At 37.7% G+C, this 13,307-nt stretch overlaps 1 protein-coding gene across 4 annotated transcripts in view; it reads left to right on the forward strand.

Moving 5' to 3' along the window:
- LOC145291239 (heme oxygenase 1-like) overlaps positions 1–13,307 on the forward strand; it is a 55,265-nt gene that overhangs the window by 31,451 nt on the left and 10,507 nt on the right. The gene's annotated exons all lie outside the window — the stretch shown is intronic.

A 13,307-nucleotide genomic window follows, 5' to 3' on the forward strand; every position in this document is an offset into this window, starting at 1 on the left:
CTTATTAGGTTGATTTCTATTAGTATTTTTTATTCATTTTCGAGTTTTGAGTGATTCTCGAGACTGAAAATAGATCCTCATTTCTGCCAATCTTGTTGCTGTTCGAACTTAGCAATTCGACACTATTTCTATTTCATAGTAGATAAACGCTTTAAAATAAGTTAGAATACAAAAAAATAACCTATCCGGTTAGGACGAAAAGTAACATACCTTGCCTTTGGTAGCATTTTTTTGTTATATATTTGTTGTCTGTAGTAATACATACCCTTAAGGTTGCTCCTACCATCGGAGTAGTACTATTTATATCTCTGTATCGATCACACATATTAACCTACCCAAGCATGGCCTACATAAATAAAGGTCCATTTCACAAAAGTCATGTGGTACGTCACAGAATAAAGTATAATGGACATGGTTAGGAGATAGACGACTATTACAAGGATAATTATTTTTTTGTTTCAATTCTCCAAGAAATTGCTGAGGGATTTATAAAATTGGTTCAAAAGTGATTGTCTTTTATTTTTCGAAAGAAAGGATTTTTTTTTTACATTTGGACGCATACAATTAAAAGGGAGTATTTTTTGGCGGGAAATTACCTTAGTTATGTTTTATTTTTTTAAAGTGTATTTAATTATTAATTTAAAAATGCACCCATTTTAAAATCATCCTCATAATAGTCATCTATCATCTACTCATAGCCATTGTACTTTATTCAGCAATGTCAGCAGGTTTTGTGACTTCAGTGGAATAGGCTACTATTTATGTAGGCCACGTATGACTAGGTTAATATGCGTGATTGCTGTCAACTTGCATACTATTCAATAGTCCTCCTTGTCGTTGGGCCCTTAAAGAGAATTAAAATAAGCTGCAATATTAATGCTTCAAATACGAGTACTGTCCATTGGTGATGCCAAATACTTTATGGTGGCTTTCTATATGTTCAATCTTAAAGATATGAATAGACTTTAATTCTCTTATTCCCAGATAGATGTTAGGTTGGCCGTATGGATAAAACGGTTCAAACTTTAGGTTAAAATGTGACTCATCTCTGGCTTAAAGCTGTGCGACCAACAGAACAATTACCTTCCATACTGATGATTCCCAAGAAAGGATGAAACGTGGGTAATTTAAAAAATATTTATTATTGTGTGTGTGTATATATATATATATATATATATATATATATATAGGTTCGGGTTTGGGGTGTTCAAAGGTCAGGACTAATGAAGACAATGAGGTTGTTAAATAGTGCTCAATAAAAAGAGCAAAATATTTTTTTATTATTTGAGGGTAAACAATTACATATGGTCGCTACAAATAGCCATCTGTTTCAATCAAAGAGCCTTCCTCAGGCGACCTAGAACCTAGATTTATTAATCCAACTAGACCCGAAATAGGTAGGATCAGCAAAAATATTCTGGACAGAATTAACAGTCAAAGTAAATCTACATACAATCTTAACCTATGGATAAACACAAATGATACGATTTAGTGGTACTCAAACATACATAATTAGTAAAATTGTTCCTTCCTACAATTTGACATCGAAAACTATTACCCCTCCATCATGAAAGAACTTTTCAGGGAGGTAACTGAATTCACTAAGCTTCTCTCTGATATCCCCTACGATGAAATTGAAATCATCAGTAAGTGCAGAAATACTGTGCTGCTAAACAGAAATGAACAGTGGACCAAGAAAGACCAAATAGGTCAATTCGACGTGTTGATGGGCTCTTTGGATTCAGCTAAATTGACTGACCTATATATATATACTAGCATTTCAGCCCGGTGTTGCCCGGGTGTTTCGAGGTGCATGTTGAGCAAAAAAACAAAAAAAAGCGGTCAATTTTTTAAACTCTGACCCCTATTATGGCCCCTTAACATTTATTGTTTGGGGCTCAAATCAAGTTATTAAGTTAGATCCATGTCAAAGGAACCTATATCTAAAATTTCAAGTGTTTAGACCCAAAATTGTCAGAGGAGTTTGGTAGAGTTCTGAAAGGTCAAATTGTTGAACTTTAACCGCTTTACAGCCAAATTTCTGGCCAAAAACCGATCACAAAGATTTTCCCAAATCTCAGTACGCTATATATCAAATTTCGAGTCTGTAGACTAAAAATTGACAGTTATTGCGTAGGAAAATGTACACAGACAGACAGACACATTCATTTTTATAGATATACTAGCATTTCAGCCCGGCATTGCCCGGGTGTTTGGATGTGTCTGTTGAGCAAAAAAAAAAAAAAGTCGTAGTAGGAAGGCAGGCTCGAACCCGTACCGTGATGGAGGAAAAGAACGGGGAAAAAACCTGACGTCTATGCTGTTACAACCACCGCCAAACCGGAAGTTACATTTTTTTAAATTAAGGTTAAACAATTGAAAGGAGAGGATGACTTTCGAAAATATCGGCGAAAAAAGCGACCCCCCCCCCTGTGGAAAAGTTCCCAGTTGAAGGTGAAGATATTAATGTTTTTAGCCAATTTTTCGATATTTGTCGTCTGAAAGGTCGGACTTTAAAACGATACTGATCTTGGTAAAATCCATCGACTCTATCGAAAGTTTATGCAAACATACATACATACATACATTTATATATTGGTAACTAAAAAATTTCGACCCAAACCGATTAAAAGGCTTGCCCTATCTATGTAAAATTTCAAATGTTTACACCAGAAATTATCTGAGTAATTTGGTAGAGACCGCAGAGGTCAATTTTTTTAAAACTTTGACCCCTATTATGACCCCTTAACATTTATTGTTTTGGGCTCAAATCAAGTTATTAAGTTAGATCCATGTCCAAGGAACCTATATCTAAAATTTCAAGTGTTTAGACCCAAAACAGGGCTCTATGGACAAATTTATGTTTAGTTGACCTTGGACAACTAAATATTTTCGTTTACTAGCCAAATACATATGATTTTTAGAATATGACATCTTCGTTCTGTGACGAGTATGTACACCATAAGTATTTTTCTGTATTGTTTTAATAAGTGTACTGTAATTCGATACAACAAATTTTATGTTGATACTTGAAGCTATAAACATTCTAATTTCTTCAGTTGTTTTTTTTTTTAAAACAGCCTTCAATAAAAAAAAGTATATTGCTCTATTAAAATTTTGTTTAAATAATTTAACTTTGTTCGTTTCATAAAAAAAAAAAAACAAAACAAAAAAAAACAAAGTTGAAAAGATATTTTTCACTCAGTAGTGAGCTTTGGAAGATTGTCAGTGCAAGAAACACAATCGCTAAAAGATAAGCGTTTCATTATTTCTAGTCGCCAGTTTGAAAAATCACTCGCAATATCACATGAATATAGAGAGTAGAAAGTTGATCTTTGGTTTACTTTCGGCGACCATGTACCTCTTGCTTCCCTTATTTTGTCCTTTAGTCCTCACATTCCAGGAGTGATGTTTCTGACCAAGAAGGAAGAATTACTTTTTTTCTGAGTCAGAATCTCTTCCATCTAACACTTATCGTTAGCAAGGTTTTAATCTTGAAGTAGTATTTTTTAAATTTATTTTTTCTTTTTAGATCTTTACGTCAAGTGGCTTCATGCCTTGTCTGGAGTGATTTCCATAGAAAAAAAAATCAGCAGGAGCCGTTGTTCCTTGTTGTAGATTTGTCATGCCTTCATTTGCCGTGCCTAAATATTAGAACTCTATATTACTACATTGAAAACAAAAAATCTAATTGTGTGCTAGATTTAGTTTTTGGTAATGTCATTAAATCTAGTATTAAGTTGATTACGAGAAAAAAAAAATCTGTGTAAGCATTAAAAAATTTTTTTTTTAATGTTAAATTGCATGAGGAGTCATTTCGAGCTAGATTTTATTTTATTTTAATCATCTAAACACAGGAAATAAACGATTTAAAAGTGTTAACATTGCTTAAAAACTAACATGGCTGATATGAAGCGTCTACAAGACAGCCATGTCAGTTTTTAACTAATGTTTACATATTTAACTGGTGTATTTCTCGTGTTGAGATGCTTAAAATAAAATAAATATTGACTCGAAATGACTCCTCGTATGATAATCTATATATATAAAAGCGAAAATGTATGTATGTATGTATGTATGTATGTATGTATGTGTGTTCGCTTTTTCTGTATGTCAACAAAAGGGCTTTTTTCAGAGAAGCGGTCGCTCGCTTCACAACTTTTTAAAACTTTTTATATCACATATAAATCGTAATATCTCACAGTTAACAACGAAGCTCGCTTGTCTATTTAATTTGCTCGATTTCGGGAAGATAAATATTCAACATTTGTCGCTCGCCGCATGTGGGTCAGTCTTTTTCCTTTAATATCTTGGGGGTGGGGGGAAAGCGTTCAGCAGTAAATGAATACTATCCCGCAGTCAAACTTGACCTCATTAACTCATTAAAACGTGCACCTGCTAAATCCAAGTAAATAAATAAATTAAAACGTGTTTCTGTTAGCATCTCGCGGTGGGGCAATGGTTAACGTCGCACGTTTTTTTTTTTTCACACTTTAATTTACAACTTTGCCTCAAGGGTTTGGGTTCGATCCTCATACTTACTTTTTTTGTTTAACCTCCCCCCCCCACCTCCTAACACCCGGGCAACGCCGGGTACCCCTCGCTAGTATCTATCTATATATATAAAAGGCAAAATGTGTGTGACCATTTCATGTATGTCTTCAAAAGGCTTTTCTCGCACACGGTTCCGATGTTGTTACGATCGCTTACAACTGTTTATATGGGTCCTAAATAATAATATGTACGATTTGGGAAAGTGCGTCTCATCTAGATTTATTTACGTCGACTTTTACAAAATTATTGCTATTTTGGCTTCTCGCGTGTTGGTGAGGGTTTTTCGTATAAAACGCAAAACTAATTCAAAGTTAACAACGAACAACGTTCTCGGTATTGCGCCGGGAAATGTCCAGAAGCAATCATCTTTGATCAATGTTGTACATCCGACAATTGTTATTCAATCTGGACAATTGGGAGCTGGTTCCTCTCCCCCCAACAGATGTTGGGGGAAAAAAACAAAAATAGTCAAACTTGGGTAAACAACTGCTTGACTTCTATTTGACCTTCTTAATTAGGTCAAATGGAAGCAGCAGAGTTAACTTTTATTGCGCACGCCTGTTTTTATAGTTCAATGAATAAATTCAAATGTATGTCGTGGTGGCCTAATGGGTAACGTCGCCTGTTTTTTTTTTTTTTTTCACACATTAATTTCCAACTCAAGGGTACGGGTTCAATTCTCATACTTACCTACCAAAACATTTTTTTTTATTTAACCCCCTCCCCCCACGGAGTTTTGATTTACCTCAAGACACCCGGGCATCGCCGGGTACCCCCCGCTAGTATATATATAAAAGCGAAAATGTTTGTGTGTGTGTGTGTTTGTATGTCTCTCAAAAACTTTCAACACGGGCCACGGATTTTCGCCAGATAGGTATCATTTTAAAGCTCCAACCTTCGCCCAACAAATATTGAAAAATTGGCCAAAAACATTAATTCCTTCACTCTAAACTGAGCCCTTTTCTACAAGGAAGGTGCCGAAAAAATCGTTCCTTCATTTTCTCTCATCCTGCTACTACGACAATGATGTCATGTTTGACCTAGAAAACATTGGCGTTAGTTTCAACCACCTGCAAGTGTTTTTAAAGGTTTAATTTTATCTGTTATTAAGTGTATGTCTCTTTGGTGTAGGGGTAACGAGTCAGGCTTTTTTTTTCCGCCTTAGCCTCGATGTTTCGGGTTCGAGCCTATCTTCCTACCTAAACTTTTTTTCTCTTTTACACCTTTATTTCTTTTTTTTTTTATGATTGTTCGCTGTTTTGCTTTGTTTTGTTTTTTTCAATTTTTTTTAATAATATTAAAACCGGGTCACCCTCTCCTACATACACACCTCCAAACACCTGGGCAACGCCAGGTACCCCCGCTAGTCTAACCTAAAAAAACAGTTTTTAATGCATACACAGATTTTTTTTGATAAAATAACATATGCTCTTGATTGTAGATCTAGCAATTTACGTGGAGCGTTCCAAAGTAATGCCTCCTATTCTTTTTATTCTGACTGAGTGGATCAGAGGGAATTGCAAATTGCATTATTATAATGCCTTCACGACCTGAAAGTTTCATCTCTCTGTTGCGGATATTGATGGTGTGAGAGTCTAAGAAAGCAACCCCTGTCATGAATGTGTGTCAAAAGCAGAGATGTATAATTAAATTCTTGGCAGAAGTGCATTGAGAATGGTGGTGACTATGTAGAAATATAAATCCTGGAGCATAAAAGGTCGCTTGTTTTAAGGGTAAAAGTCCCGTCTTCATAGCTTTTCAATTTTTGAGTTAAAAAAAAAAAAATAGGAGGCTTTACTTTTGGAACAAACTTTGTAATATATTTCCATCTTTTATAAAGTTACATATGTTTAAATACTTGTATGTTTAGGATTCACTCCTAAGCAAATTAACCAATCATTATGAATTTTGGAAAACAGTTGCTAGGTGCAAGGGGTTCAAATGTTGGCTATATTTGGTTTAATTTAGTTTTATGCAGAAGAATGAAAGCCTTTCATGACAATTCAGATACTTCCGAGTTTTTGGAAAGTCTAACAAATAGTTATTAAGCATCAATTTATAAATATTTCCAAAACTTAAATTTCTTTTAAGTTTTTGAAAGAGGTTTCTAGAAGGTACAACACGACCATGACCTGCAAGTAGAAAATTTAAGTATATATGATTTGCATAGATTTTGAATCATAGTTGTTAGACACTAATTCAGGAAGAGTCCCTGAATTTCAGATTCTTCTTAAGACTCCTTAAGCTTAAGCCTTTAATTTTATACATTTTCTAGAATCAAAATCGTGCAGTGGATTTTCCTCAAAATTAGAATAGATTAAGATAAGAAGACATACAAGTTGTTCTTTTTGGGGAATTTTATCCATCCAAGGATGGATAAAATTCCCATAATATGGAATAACAAATTAAGAAAAAAGCAAAAAAACCTCTGCTTTTGTTTGATAGCAAAGGGGCCCTAGAGAAGAGGGCCCTTTAAAAGGAGGGGGAGCCTAAAACGAAAGTCTGAAATCATTTGACTTCTACCCAGAGGAGCAGCTTGCTCTCTCTCTCTCAGCCTCTGGTCATCAATGAGAAGAGACATGATGTGAAACCTCCCTGCCATCCAGCATGAGACAGGTGGCTAAAAGTTAGCTTGTCTGAATATGTAACTAGTATGTCTCCCTCCAATTAATTTCTACTGAACCTCTCTCTTTCTCTCTAATACATATGCATTTGTTTTCTATCCTTGTTCTGTTATAAATAAAACTCTTTAAAACTAAACTGGCATCTCTGCGGTTCTTGATCAACACTCGAATTCAACAGTATCGACAAAAATGGAACACATACATCAAATCTGTTGTCAAGATAGCTGGAAAAATAGTTAGATCACTCTGAATTTTTTTACGAGAGTACCTAATGTAGTATGAACACTGCCAACCTCCCCATGTTCAGAACGACTTTCGAAGCTGGGGTTGTTTTTTCCGAAAGCCGTTGTTAATTGATTAAGATTGTCGGACTGACTTCCTCATCTTGTTTGTTATTGTCACAACGTTTCGGCTGTTTTGCCCTCCGGCCTTCGTCAGATGTTTTGTATCGAACTGGGGAACCGTTTGTTAGGAGTCTCGAACCCATGACACCTTCATACTCTGGCCCCATCAGGAAGACATCCAGGCTCTCCTAGACCATGTGAACTCAATAAGACCATCGATACAGTTCACAATGGAGAAAGAAAAAAGATAACCAACTGGCCTTCCTTAATATACTCATATCATGCACAGAGCATGGGTTTAAGACATCCATATATCGCAAGCCTACCTTCACCGGACAATACCTAAACTTTAACTCCCATCACCCATACAGTATCAAACATGGAATCGCACGCTGCTTACAACATCGAGTAGCGACACCATTACATACCACGAAGAAATGGTCAGGTTGAAGAATACCCTCCGTCGTAACAATTACCCCGATAGCATACTATCCACCAGACGTGTTAATAGTATAAGAGAGGAGAATGAAACCCAAAAACCTCCAACGGTCTGCCTACCATACATATGAGGCATCTCTGAAAAGATTCAGAGAATATGTGCCCCCTACAACATCAGGACGGTATTCAAGAGCGAGTCAACACTCAGACGACACCTGGTATGAGTGAAGCCCCGCATGGAGGAGAACATGACCAAGAACTGCATATACTCCATCCCATGCAGTTGCAGAAAGGTTTACAGGGGTGAAACATGCTGCCCCCTTAAAGTAAGGGTGGAAGAACACCGAAAAGCGGTAACTAAAGGGGAGACGGAAAAATCGGGTATAGCCAACCATGTCTGGATGGAGAGGGGGGACCATCGCCCCCTATGGGATGAAGTAAAAATAAACAGAGAGACCCACTGGAAAGTGAGAAAACTTAAAGAAACAGCTCACATGCTCGGACATAACAACCTACTGAGCAAACCAAGCATAGAGCTGAATGCAATTTGGACACCTCTGATAGAGAGAGAAAACCTTGAATAACAACATAGGTTTAACATTAACAAAAACCAACTAAGAATTGTCCTAGTGGTCCTAGACGTTGTATCAAAGTTTACAGTTACCCAAAGGTGCTGAGTTCAATCCTGAACGAAGGCAATGAAAAAGTAACATTCAAAACAGAGAATCAGCAACTATGTCCCAAAGCCTAGCTGGAGTCCGAACACGGTACCCCCGTAATAATAATAAAGGGTTGGATTCGAGACTCCTAACAAACGGTTCCCCAGTTCGATACAAAACACCTGACGAAGGCCGGAGGGCAAAACGGCCGAAACGTTGTGACAATAACAACCAAGATGAAGAAGTCAGTCCGACAATCTCAATCAATGAAAACACCTCATCTCAAAAATGCAGACAATTACTAGCCGTTGTTAACTTGAGGAGGTTATAGGTGTTTATACTACGCTGGGTACTCTTGTTAAAAACAAAAAAAAAAAAAAAAAAACGATCACTCTCTCACTCCGGTAGGTATCTCACTGCTAATGCAATCTTTTATCTGTATAAGAGCCAGGTGTGTCCTAAAATGGAGTACTGTTGGTACATCGGGACAGAAACTGCTCGGTACCATATCTTGCCTTGCTAGAGTTCAAAACAGGTTTCAAAACCTAGTAAGTGATGCCCCTTTTCTCTTCCCTGCAACCTCTTTCCCACAGAAGAGACGTTGCAAGCCTGTCTCTGCTCTATCACTATTTTCATGGCAAGTGCTCGACTGAACTCCAATCTATGGCCCTCCCTTGCCAACTTTCACACAAAAAAAAACACTTGACTAACAACCACCATATACAATTTCCCCAACTCTGTCTGTGACTAAATCTAAATGCACATTCCATAAACAAAGCTTCTTTCCCAGAACTGCCCACCTGTGGAACACGGTTTTGCTGGCCTGCTTCCTGGTTGAATACAACATCGTTGCCTTCAAGTCTAATGTCAACAAGTTCTTGTTGAGTTGTCCCCATAAATAATCAAACTCTAACTAATTTACATCATTAATGATTACTATGCTACCATCTTACATTCATTAACTCTTATCCTTGAGTGGCCTTTGGGCTTTGATAAGTGGTGACTCCCAAGTAAAAAAATAAATAAATAAAAATAAACTGGGTTATGACTGAGAATGCACAGTTGTATGATATGATACACCCGTAACAGAGCAGTATACAACACTTGATTAGAAGCAATAGATTTATGGAAGAGCAGTCAGAAACTACAAGAGATCACACATAACAAAATGAAAATTTGGTAAAAAGTAAATTTGTTTGAGTTAATATGGTTGGAATTTTTTTGGTAGACTTGATTTGATTGTTGATGTTAATTTTCCCTGATTCTTTCCAGAATTCAGTACTTACAGGAGAGACTACGAACATAGTCTGGTGTGTGTTCACTACACTGGCCGTGATCGTATCCACTTATTGTGCCAGTCCAAAGTTGTTATCGGTGCTGCAACAAAGAATTGTTTTTATTTTTTTAATTACATTTTCACCCCCCAAACAAGGCACAGTGCCACTTTGATGTAGGGGGCTACTATCAGAGATAAGTTACTATGTAAGGAGTTGAGCAGCAAGATGTCTGTTCACATTACATTTGAACTTCTGCATGTCAGTACAGTTGAAGAAGCAGAAACCCGGAAGGGAATTCCAAAGTCTAGCAGTTCTGGAGAAGAAACTATTAGAGTAAAAGGCTTTCTTACATCTAGGGATCTCTACTGTGTAGGGGTGGGATTTTGCTGTTTGTCGGGTTTGTCAGGGGTATTTATGTTGAAGGTGTACAAGTACTTGTAAAACAGGCAGAGGGATGCAATATTTCATCAATGGGACAAAAGCTACAAACCCAGTGTTTATTTCTTGGCAGCTACAGATGATGCTCCCTCTCCCAAGGTTGAATTGCAGACTTGTAGAATGAGATGTTTTGACCGACCAGCCCAAAACAAACAAGTCCCCTTGACACAATCCTTTTAACCAAAAGACCTCAAGGGACTCACCCAGCCCAGAAAGGCACACTTGCTCAACTCCTTCACCAAAACCAAATACTCAATTTTTCCCCCTCCCCTCTGGCTCCTCCTTCCACTCTTCCTCCTCCTCCACTTCCTGCAGAGTCTCTTCACCTCTTACTGCCTCTGGCTTTTTGTTGGCATTCATTGTTTGCCTGCCGAGAGGAGACAGGCACTGAAAATAACATCTAGTCCGTCTCCTACCTGTAGATAACCCTGGACATTGTTTTGCTTACAAAGCTGATCCCAGCAGGACTCTTCCCATTCAATGAGTCTTATTTTCTTATCAAAGAGAATATCTCTTGGGTAGTCTGACTCTGGCCAAAAATATTTTCAGTTCTCTTTACCCCCCCCTCCCCCACCTCCCTCTTCCCTTGACCAAGCATTTATCACTGCAGCAACTGCCATTTGTATGCACGAGCAAAACGTGATGCATAGTACATGTTTACTGTGTGAAATTTTCATAAAACAAAGTTATACTGTGGAATCAACAGGATTCGAACTTGGCACACTAACCAGCTGCATAAAAACTGCAATACAATAAAATCCCGTTGTGATAGTGTAGAAGAATTGATCGGGAGGAAATTCAAAAAGTCTCTAAATTCTGTTTGGTCACCTGAGTGGATCATTCTTAGTTTTTAAGCCTGCACACTACTACAGAGTGGTGATCCTTCATGCAGAAAACTCACAATGTTCAAAGTCAACCCCAACACAATGGCTACCAGTAGCAAGCTCAATCGCACCATCCTACATAAGGAGAGAAGAGGTAACTCAAAAATGGATTCAAAATGTTGAGAAGGACACCATGGACTTACCACTCCAACAAATTTTAAAAGATGCCCTGGATACCTCCAGACTCAAGTCCCGAAAGCCCTTCCACAACTCAAAAAGCAAACATTTTGACCTAGTTGGAACATGGAAGGAAGAATGGAGAAACAATACTCTCAAAGGAGGAGACATCATTGAAGACCCAAGTTTTGCTACAAATAGTAGGAAGCAGTGGGTAGCCACAAACCGGATCAGAACAAGACACTGCAGGACTACAGTAATCAAACACAGGTGGAGACAAATAGACGCCTCAATCTGCCCAAAGTGCAAGGAAGCCCCCCCCCCCCAGTGTAATGTTGTGACCCTTTGGCTGTGATCATAGTGTAGTATCTGTGTTAACTGTGGCAAGCAGGGCCAAGGGTCAAAACAATATTGTTATTATTATTATTATTATTGATTCCAGTGACAGCGGGTCGCTGGATCAATTATTATGATTAGAAAAATAAACAATTAGATTAAGAAAAGTGATTGACAAAAAATAATAATATTATCGCTACAAAGGAATGTGAAAATAGAAAATACATGTAAACATGATTTTGGCTTGCATAAACAAATAACTAGATTGAGGTTACATCAGCTGTTGGTCTGAGACACGTTATGTAATGAAATGTAGATTTGGGGAGATTCTATTCAGTCGTTAGCTGGACATCAGAGAGAACGGACGACTTATGGTGGGAGTTGGTCTCTCCATGACGCAGGGAGCGGCATTTCCTCAGGCAGGCAAGATGTAAAGACGTTGAAATCTTTTAAGATGTCAGTTGAAATCATGAAAATAAATGTTCGTATATAATTCAGGTATGTGTTGTGTTATTTACATCTGTTAAAAAAAACTGTTTGTCTACAACTGTTTCGATATGTCCACGTCAATCGTTTCCTGTTAGAACTGTTGCATAAACGTTAAAATATACACACTAGACGATCAACTAAATGATACGACGTATATACACGCACACGCATTTACACGTACATGAATATACAGATAAAATATAAAACCACTATTCAATATGTACGTTGTTATGGAACACTAGGACATGCACCACCTGATCGTACACTGTCCAGTCATCCGACTATAAGGAAGCTATGTGACAGTCCATCTATCTGAAGACAATTTCTCAGACTGGCTAAAAAATAGTGGTATGGAGGTCTAACCCATATGTTACTACTACTACTACACAACAACAACAAAAAGATGGAATGAAAACTACATGAACCCAGAGAGACTGAAAATGTAAGAAATCTTATAAACTGTGCCCTCCTCCTAAAAGAAAAGCCATAAGCCTCAGCTAATACCATTAGCCCTGGAATCTAAACAGTTACCTCTTAGTGCTTGGCAGGACGTTCTGCCTGATGTTTTAAATTCTATTCGTTCCTTACTATGCACTAGCACAAATGCAACTCCCCACGAATGATTGTTCAAATTTGAAAGGCGCTCTTCTACCGGTACTGCCTTACCTGTTTGGCTCTGCGAACCTGGGGAGGTACTATTAAAACGGTTTGGCAACAGGAGCAAGTACAACTCGATCGTCGAGGTAATGGAACTCCTCGAGGCCAACTCTACGCATGCGAGAATACGGCATAATGATGGCCGGGAGGATTCAGTGGCGCTAAGACATTTGGCTCGTTTTCTGTGCTCTGATGGACCTCAGGGTCCTGCTGAGAATACTCAACCCGACCTTGCAAATGCAGACCCGGCCCATTTGATTGAAACAAGTCCAGTTGACAATACACCTAATGCAGAAAATATAGAGAATTCACAGAGACCTGCTAGTCCTTCGAATATTGAACTGCTTCCACGCCGGTCTAGCCGAATCCGTAAACCAGTCCAGTGACTGGACTTATAAATAAAACACATCGCCACATTTAAAGATAACTCTGTACTTTAAAAAAAAAAAGAAAAAAAAAATCTACACTTTGCAATCTCTCTTACTAGTGG

Source organism: Euprymna scolopes, chromosome 12, assembly GCF_053919585.1.
Source record: "Euprymna scolopes isolate OS-2025 chromosome 12, ASM5391958v1, whole genome shotgun sequence".
Taxonomy (NCBI): Eukaryota; Metazoa; Mollusca; class Cephalopoda; order Sepiida; family Sepiolidae; genus Euprymna; species Euprymna scolopes.